This window comes from Onychomys torridus, chromosome 3 (assembly GCF_903995425.1).
Source record: "Onychomys torridus chromosome 3, mOncTor1.1, whole genome shotgun sequence".
Classification (NCBI taxonomy): Eukaryota; Metazoa; Chordata; class Mammalia; order Rodentia; family Cricetidae; genus Onychomys; species Onychomys torridus.
The window spans coordinates 68,980,331-68,990,288 of record NC_050445.1 but is presented as its reverse complement, the minus strand read 5'-3'; positions in this window follow the sequence as shown (position 1 = coordinate 68,990,288).

The window sequence follows — 9,958 nt, the reverse complement described above, 5'->3', positions numbered from 1 at the left end:
TGCCTACAAATGTGCCGGGGCAATGGTGGCTCAGAACTGTGGGAGTGGGCAACCAATGACTGGTCCAACTTGAGACCCACACCAAGAGAGGAAACTCATGTCTGATACTGCCTGCATGGCAGGACAGCCCAGAGACCCAGGATATAACCAAATACAAGTAGAAAAAAAGGAAAAAGGTCAATAAAATGACTCCTAATGATATTCTGCTATATTCATATTTGGTGCCTAGCACAATTGTTATTAGGCATCATCCAGCAACTGATGGGAGCAGATGCAGAGACTCACAGACAAACCCTGATAAAAGGTCCTTGCTGACCAAATCTGAAATATAATAAAGTAAGATGACCTGGGAAGGAGAATTACTGTTAATAATGAGGAAAATTAAAGATTATAATGTAGTACTCAGCCCCATTTGGAACATGCCTTATTATCATGATCCAATAGTATTTACTATGTGACCCTGTATAGAAAAAGTTTTCTCACCCTTAGACTGGAAGCTAGCTTTTGAATCATATGCCTCTAGATTGTTCCATCTGCAAGAGAAAAGGAATAAAACCAGCACAAAAAATAATTGTCAAGTACTTGGCAATATTTGAGCACATTCTACATTTGTTCTCATGATGAGGTTCCAAATACTTTGCAAATGCCTGTTCCACTGGCTTGTTGCTGAGAGGGAACTCCCTCTTGTTTTATAGTTTGAGTTCCAAAATGCAATTGACAGTAATAGTACTTTGTTCTTCTTTCCTGTGGTCTCAACTCATTTCTAAGAACTAGTTAAGCTTCATGGTGAACATCATCACCACATTTCAAATACAAAAGCTTGAGTAGTGAGAATTTAAACAGTTCTCTAGGAGTGTGTGGTAAATGATAGAGGAACCGGGCGGGGGCAAAATGGTTTTTATGAGTGAATGCATTACTCTGCTTATTCTCCAGCTCTTGGACATAATTAAAAGTCTTTTAATTTTTTTCTTTTTTCTTTTATGATCATGTCGAATAATACTTGCTTGGGACTTTGTGACCGTCTCAACCATTTCAGCTGATAAAATTAATGTACAAAGGAGACCTTAAGGACAACTTTCAAATTAGGAAAAAATGAAGCATTAGAATTAAAGAAGCTTAGAGTATGGTAACAGTTTTTTCTATCTGAAATGTCAAGGCTTTGAAACAGATGAAGCATCAGTGTACATTGGGCTGTGGACAAAGTGTGTGGGCTTCGTCATTTTTACTTTATTCTTCAAGATAGAACCTATTTAAATTCCTTCTATGCTTCTTCAGAATATGGTGGAAACTCAACTAACGTGGTTCTCAAAGGCTGTTCCCTGGGCAACATCATTACTGTCAGCTGGAAATTGGTTATAAATGCAGATTTTCAGATAATCCATCCTTCTGCTAGAGTACCTGAATCAAAAGACAGGGCATGAGAAGCCATCAGATCACCCAGTGCCACCAAGTATTGAAAGCCTTGGCCATCACAACTTCAAGCTGACTTGGATTTGTTTGGCATTTTTTTGTATTTAGGGGTTGACAGTGATTCCTCTAGGCACTCTCCAAGACCTGCAGATGTGTCCTATAACTCTCATACTGCTTAGGATGTAGAGTTCACAGTATTTTCCATTCAGCAACTCAGTACATTACTATATAATACCAATTGTGTTTGTAAAAATATATACTGGGAAAATAGCATTGTTTTCTCTTGATGAGTGAACCCTAAAAATGTGGCGTGGGTTTTTGGGGTACAATTTTCCTTGGACCAGCCTCATCATTTCTGTTGTGCATGCTTGTTGAATGGGTAACAGTTCAGAGTGTAGGGTCTGAATCAAGATTGACAGCCTGAATCAAGACAGAGCTACAGCCTTGCTCTGCCATCTTCTTGGGCTTTGACCAAGTTATTTAAACTTTTGTGCCTGAGTTTCTAACAGAAAAGGTAAGTTATAATGACCATTTTGTTAAAGTGTTATCAACCTGAAAAACTAAATGTAACACTTAATAAGCAGTAGGTGAATGTTCTTATTATAAAATTATCAGTTTTATTGTGAATACCTGTTGGAAAGAAAGTTTTTCCTGTGAATAGCCAAAAGTATTACATAATTTCTCTGATATAGAAAGAACATAATGTTTTTATTTTGGGAAAAAAACTTGGAAAATCATTAAGTTTCCAAAAATGTGCAATTGATTAAATTACTTAAAAAATACAAAATTGTACAAAACCCTTAAAAAGGGACAGCATGCTGCCAGGAATGCAACCATTCTCTTGAAATCTGAAGACCCGAGTCGGAGGCTGAAGTTCTATTTATGGGTAAGATTTGATCTCAGGGGATAAGCACAAAACACAAGTAGCTAAGCACAACTGAACTTCACTTTTCCCCCTTCATAAAAGAAAGGCAATCATATTTTGTAAATGAATTCATTTCACAGGGCTGTCATAGGAACAAATAGCAAACCTGAAGGTGTCTGTGAGATGTGAAGTACTGCATAGATACAAGGTGTTTTTGTTGTTACCATTGTAAAACTGAACCAATCTGTCACTAGTCACCTGCCAATAGATTTATTGTTTGGTGGGGACTTGGCTTATCCTTAGAGATGCCAAGCAAATGCAAATTGAGTAGTATCCATGATGATGTAATCATCCCCCCCCCCCCCCCCCCAGAATTAAGTTCGAAACTCAGAAACACTTCACATGCACTAATAAAATGCTATTGGGCACCAATGACTTCTGCTATGACAACGGGCCTGCTTAGATTTATATTGGTGTCCATGAGGTGCATGGCATCTCACTGCATCATGCAGGGCCATCAGATGCTCTGCCTTTGAAGGGAAAACCCGTAATTTCTAACCTACTGTCACTACAGCCTTAGTTAATCAGTTCCCTGGTGCTACTCTTTATGACTCCAGGCTGTTCAGTAGCTCTGTGGTAAAGCTACATTCTTGCAAGGCCTTTGATTTTATTTGAAGTTTTCATGCTCTTCCTTTAATTTTCTATTTTTAATATTTATGAATGGCACCATAGACTTGATGGCAGAATTAAAGTCAGCCAGGAAATCTCCTCTGGAGCTATGATCTGGCTGGTTTTCTAAGAGAACCACCAGTAGCAGCCCCTTCTCTTTGATTGCTTTTGAGGTTAAAACAGAATGTGGCCAGTGGGATGGCTCAGTGGGTAAGAGTGCTTGCCACCAAGCTGAAGGCCTGACCTGTGTTTAAACCTTGGGATCCACAAAATGGAGGGAGAATAAGGCCTCTGACATATACTTATGTACACAGCTGTGCTCTACCCAAAATATATAAACATAAAAAATAACAGTGTGAGACACATGCTTCAAATGTGCTTTTTTTAATTGACTGGAGGTCAAGGTAGCCACTGACTGTTGGTGTACTCTGCTACATCAAGCAAGGTTCCACAGAAAGGCTCTGAAGAATGTGTGCTGGGCCCTTTAATCATAAATCATAGACTCCTGATGATGAAGGCATGACCTCATCTGCTGAGAGAAGACTGATAGAAAGGAGCTTCCTGATCCAATGTTAAGGATTGAAAATGAAATGGGCTGGGGCTGTAGGGATGACACAGTGTAATAAAGAAGCCTTTGAGAAAAAAGTCAAAACAGTATCTGTAGCAGGATGATTGCTATATTGATTTTTTTCTGTATATTTTCTTGTGTTTTCCAAATTTTACATGATGAATGTGAATTACTTTAGTGAAATTACAATAAAAATAGTAATAGTCCAGTGGTGTGAGGTATACAAGGAAGCAGGGCAGCCTCCTAAGCCTTCTTCATCCTGCATCTCTAGAGGGTGGACAAGAGACTAGCTGTTGGAGACAGTTGGTGTTTTCTGCAGTGCAAACTGTGATATATCAGAACTATCCCATCAGCGTGTGAGCATTGTTTGAAGTCTCAATAGCAACATTGTTGTAGTAATTTATTACATTTTCAGTCATGTACAATAAGCTTTGAAACCTGAATTAATTAAAATTTGTAGTTTCCCCCACATGAACATGAACATGGGTATGTTAAACATGAACACAAATATATTAGTATGAAAATGAATATATTAAAACTTACCTCTAATACAGTGGATATCACAATATGCACGCTGTCTTTCTGTCTGTCTGTCTCTCTCACACACACATACACACAAGACATGGAAGTAAGACAAGTACTCATTGTGAAGAATAAAGGTGTTGACAGGCATGAGGGGAGAATATGATTATAATATATTGCACACAAGTACAATACTGTTGAATGTTTAAAAGTTAAAAAATGTGTCTTAAATAAAAATCTGTGATTCAGAAGTGAAATAATACCTGTAGATGTAAATTGCAAATTGCATCTGAATGTCAGTGAAGAACAATGTACTTAAGTCATGGGACTAGACCATCCGAAGATGAAGAGTAAGGTGGAGCTATAGAGAGAGAAGGAATGCAGAAAGAGGGGAAAGAGAATGAATACACATGATGTAGGAGCATGGGCATTTAATAAACAAGGGGTGGTGGTGGAGGATCCAGAGACTGAACTTTAGAGAGAGGCTAGCCGCAGAGGAGGTGGTGGAAGATTGTTTTTAACTGACTAGGAGTCAAGGAGAGATCCTGGCAGTGTAACAAGGGAGATCCTAATTAAAGTCTTGTTTTCTGGCAGAGCCACATTTCTTGGGACACACTGACTGACTACTGCACCTGAGGTTTGTGATGGAAACTACTTGAGTTGAGCAGCACTGCCCCGGGCTTCCTTTATTCACGGCTGTGAGTCTTTTGTTGTTTGTTTTGTTTTGTTTTTGGAGACAGGGTTTCTCTGCCGAGCTTTGCTCCTTTCCTGGATCTCGCTCTGTAGACCAGGCTGGCCTGGAACTCACAGAGATCCACCTGGCCCTGCCTCCCAAGTGTTGGAATTAAAGGCATGTACCACCACCGTCCGGGTAATGGCTGTGGGTCTTATGACTGACTATTCAGGAGTATTCTCTATCTCCTTGGCTTAGGTAGAGGGGTAGCCTCATCTTTCTGCTTTTGTTTCAGCTTCCATTAGTTCTCTTAAGACACTGCCTCAGGAAGCAGGGCGTTTGGAGACAATCAAATCCTCAATTTGATTGACCTCTCAAACAGTGGGATACATGTGTGTTGACTTTGCAAAAAGGCTAAAGTCAGGAAAAAAGTCAGCCAACTGTTGTGAAATGATGTGCAATAAGCCTGCTACAAAACCAGGTTAGAACCCTAAACAAAACCAGGAAGCTGAGAAGCCAGGAAGCCAGGGCAGAGCAAAGTTGCACTTGGAGCTGGGCCTAGTCTGGAGGCCTGTTCGTTTCCATTAGTGCAAAGCCTTCAAGGCCTACTTGAGTTCATTCAGTTTCACTTGCTGTTCTTCCCCTCTTCTTGTGCTAGTATTCCATTATGAATGAGTTCTGAAGTTTCAGAATTGTCATTCCTTCTATAACCAGAATGTAAATCCTTTTAGTCTGAAGCTTTGGGAAGTATACCAACTCTGTTAGGCCCCTAAGTGAGCATTTAACTTATTAGCATTGTTGAGGGGGAGCCAAGTAACCATAAATCTGTGTTGATCTTCAGGAGGCGGGACTGTAAAGGATTTAGTTCCTTCTAAAGTGGTCAGGGATGTAAACAGTCACCATGTCTGTATAACATTTTTCCTGTTCAACTAAGATGGCCCTGATGGGACAGATCAGTGTCTCCTCTGCTCAATGTCACAGCATGCTATTTGCAAGCCTGAGGACAACTCTCCCACATAAAGAAGGCAATAAACAGGCTAGAAACTTGGGAGCACTCCTTAATCTCCCCTCTGGCAGACTGAATAAAGTAAACTCTAAAAGCCTGACTTGAAGTCACACTGTTTTGAATGTAGAGACAAGGCCCAAATGTTCTTAATTCACTCCCAGGGAGTACTCCATCCAGCTGACATTCACATAAAGAACTTAATAAAGTAAAAGCAAGTTATCTAGTCAACCCCCCTGCTGCTTTTTTATAATATCAGAATGAAAATAGGTTTAATTTGGTGGTAGTGTAATCAAATTCATTACCATATCCAAACATGTTTTATGCTCCCCCCTTGAATATTGTACCGCTGCTGATTATATGGGCTGAAAGTGGGCAGAACTGCTCAGTTGTTGGATGTAGATTCATTCTGAGCACTGAGGGATCATTCATCAAACTCCACAGGCACCAGAATGTTTATTTCAATATGAGGATGTGCTGCCTAACCTGAGTTATTTTGTTTATTTAATAAAAAAATTCACCATGAGAAGTTTTTATGTAATCTTGTGAGTTCAATACAAGGAGCTCTTTACAGAGAATTTGACTTTTCCTAATTCCTATGTAGAAGCATTCAGAAAAAGATAGAGTTCAAAAATTGTACTCTTATTCTGATCTGAATAGGACATGATTTCAGCTTGTTACATAATATGGAGGGGTTATGATACCCTATGTGCAAGTGGTGCCCAGTGACTGTGTCCTTAACTCACTATTGAACATGTGTGAAATATTTATTTTGAAATTATCATTAACTTCCCAATCAGTATGTATTTTTTCCTAATTTTAAACTGTTAGAGATTGAGAGAGACAGAGAAAGAGAGAACACCTCAGCATGTCTTGACGGGGTATCTTTTTTAGGTCAAGGATGCATTCTATTTCAATACTTTGTCTTGTAAGCCAAGCTCTGTACCAGCCCTTTAAATGTAAGGATACTCGACACATGGTATAGAACAGACAAATGGTTCTCAGGTGCTTTTTCTGCCAGCACAAAAGAGTCATTTTAGAAAAGGCTTTTCATATAAAAGCTTTTACAATGAGCTAGTTCAGGAAACACTTTGTATTTATAATAACCAGTATTTCAACAACTGCAAGGCTCATGTCATATTAGCAAAAACTCTTCTGCGGGTGACCAAAGAATGCTGAGTGGCTGATAAACTTCCAAAGGACAGGTGTCTATTGCAAAAAGATAGAAAAAATATGTTCCATGAAATCCAAGTAGAAACATTAACAAAGGAACATGTGTATCTATAAGTTATGATGAAACTCAGTTATTTCATAAGAGTGCACTGTCCATATATTGCTACTGGTATACATACACTGTGGTAGACCAGCTCCTACATTTTATGACAAGGGACTCTAGAGGAGAGAGGGAGAAGAGACTGAGGTAGAAATATAGAGGTAGAAGGATAGAGGAGAGAGAAGCAGACAGAAACACAGAATAGCTTTATTCACCAGCCCCTTCTGTCTCGTCTAAATGGCCTTTTAGAGGAATGCCAAGGGGTGGAGCAAAAGACTTTCCCCAGCACAGTCAAGTGCAGACCCTTCCAGTCACATAGTAACTATGCACATGGTCAAGTAATCAATCCTCTAATGCAGCCCTGCTGGGTAAAACAAGCTCAGATCTCACTAGGAACCTTTGTGGGCCTCCACAACACACACATACATGTATGGGATTTCATAGCTGACCTCTTTGTATTGAAAAACCAATCTGGGAACTCTTCCATGGGGAAGACCGTTTCTTATACTCTGAGCCACTCAGCATTCCTTGGTTTGCCTGCAGAAGAATCCTGTAGCTCTCTTGGCCTTCTGTCAGTCTCTGTAGCCTTTGCTCTCCTGGAGTCCTGAGCCCTAGAGCCAGGAGAGGCAGCATCTGCTGTCTTTCCCACAGGTGGTTTTACCCTGGATCTAGTTTAGAAAACAACACCTTTCCCTCTTGTGGCTCTGGAACCAGTTTTATAGGACTGAGCTGTGGTATCTCATTGTTTTCCAGTATTTCCTTCTCTGGCAAAGGAAACCATGCATCCATCCATCCATCTCCTCCTCTGAGCCCCTTTCCTCTTAAAATACTAATGTGTCTATGTTGTGATACATAGAATGAAGGGTCCAGGAACATAGAAATACAAAATCATAAAAAGGAATGGAAACTGACAGTCATCACCTTGGATAGCAAACAAACAAAAAACCTGGATTAACTGGGCCCCTCCATGTTTTACAATGGGCAGCTCTGTCAACAACCCAAATGTTAGTTTTCTTTTACTAACGATTTCCCTTTGCAATCCTGGGGGTATTGATTCTTTGATAACCCCCTACCACTCACTATGGAAATCAAAGTTCACTTTTATTGAGTACTCTGTGACCATCTGCCTTGTGTTGTTTTTTATCCCCTCACCCCATGCTATGGGAGACCAGCTATGTCAGGAGAAGTTGCATGTTTGGACAAACATCAATTAACTGAGACAAGAGGGCTGCAGGGATATATAAATATTGTTTAGCTAAAACTCCCTAAAACCTTGTGAATGGAAAATTGTAAAATCCTAAAACAATTTGTCTGTAAAGGTTTAACTTTATAATTGTAAAATTCCTTTGCCTATGTCTCATGCTTACCCCTTACTATAAAAAGAAGCTATAGCCCCCCTCCAGCTTCAGAATTCCAGCATTGGCTGTGATCTCAGCTAGCTGATAAGCTTTTGTGCCCCGTGTTGTTGTTGTTGTTGTTGTTGTTGTTGTTTGAATAAAGTTTGTTTCTGGTTTAATAAACTTTGGTGGTCTGTCCTCCATTATTTCAAGACCCCAGACCCAACAAGAACAATCTCAACTGGAGTAACCCAGGCCCTCTCCTGCTTCACACTTTCACATACTTGTTGATGTTTTACGATAACACCTTTACATCCTGCATCAATTCTTCTTAGTCATTCTAATAGAAGGAGAGGCATTGACTGTGAAGCACTCTCTCAGATATGAAGTCTCTTGTGCTTGGTTTCTATGGCTAGTCCCATAGGAGTTTCTGTTATTTCAAATTTACTCTTTGAACATTATATATTTTATAATCTTTATTTGTTCAGCATGGGACTCTCATGAGTAGATAGATATTAATAAATGTGATTGGAGCTTAAAGTAGCTATCTTAAGCCTTTACAGCAGGGAGGTAGGTGGAATGACAGGGTTGGTTTGAATTTCGATATGTGAGCTAAGTCTATGCTCTGCCTCTGACTGTTCAGAAGCAGAGATCATTTACAGTCCAAGCCTTGGTTTTCTTTTATGCTAAACAATACATGACCCATAGACTTTCTCTTCAGCTGAAATAAGCCAACATGTGAAAGTGCCTAGTAGAGCCAAGCTCAGTGAGTGTGAGATGTCTGCTGAGACTGTTTGTCCACTTTGGTTTCTTCTTGATGTTACCACTTCTTTGCATCTACAAGCTCAAAATGTCACCAGGAGACACAAAATTCACCTTTGTGTGCCTCAATTTTCTCAATGGGCAAATAGGAAAGTTAGTTCCCGTGGCTTCTGAAGTCCCTTTATAAAGTTATAAAGTAAATGATTCTTTATTTTTAAATAATTAATTCTATTAATATTTAATTAAATACAAGAGAAATAATTAAATCATATATCTATTCTCTTCAATACCTGTCAAATTCACTTTAAAAACTTTTCTCACACTCCATTTATTTTCCCAATAAACTTCTGACAACATGAATGACATCCACAAGGATCCTGCTGTGTTTTGGTAAATTAAGTTTACAAAATGCTAACCGGGGTCTGCAGAAACTAAATCTTTAATTGTGGTTATCACCCACATTATTTAATGATAGCGTATCTGAAGCCTCGGGTTCTTTGCAGTTTTGGTGGAGGTGATAATTGGCGTTATTGGATGGATCTGATAACACATTTGCAGCTTTCTCACTCATTCTCACCGCTGTGCATGTTCCGAATTCAGCTAAAGCTAATCGTTCCTTTTAACAGGAACCAGTCTGTTTAGTGGCACCTGAAGTGTCTGGACAGTAAGCAGCGACAAACCTATGGTAGTATGCTTGTGAGCATTTATGCTTTGCTGCAAACTGTTGAGGCCACGAACCTCCATTTGAAAAATGATCAAAATTAATTCCATTATTGTATAATATTATTATTTAAGTAAACAACATTTGGCTTCCTCATCTCTTCTCTTTGTTCCTTCTTGCTTTTCACTTTTGACAGTGTGTCCCTGATAGCCTAT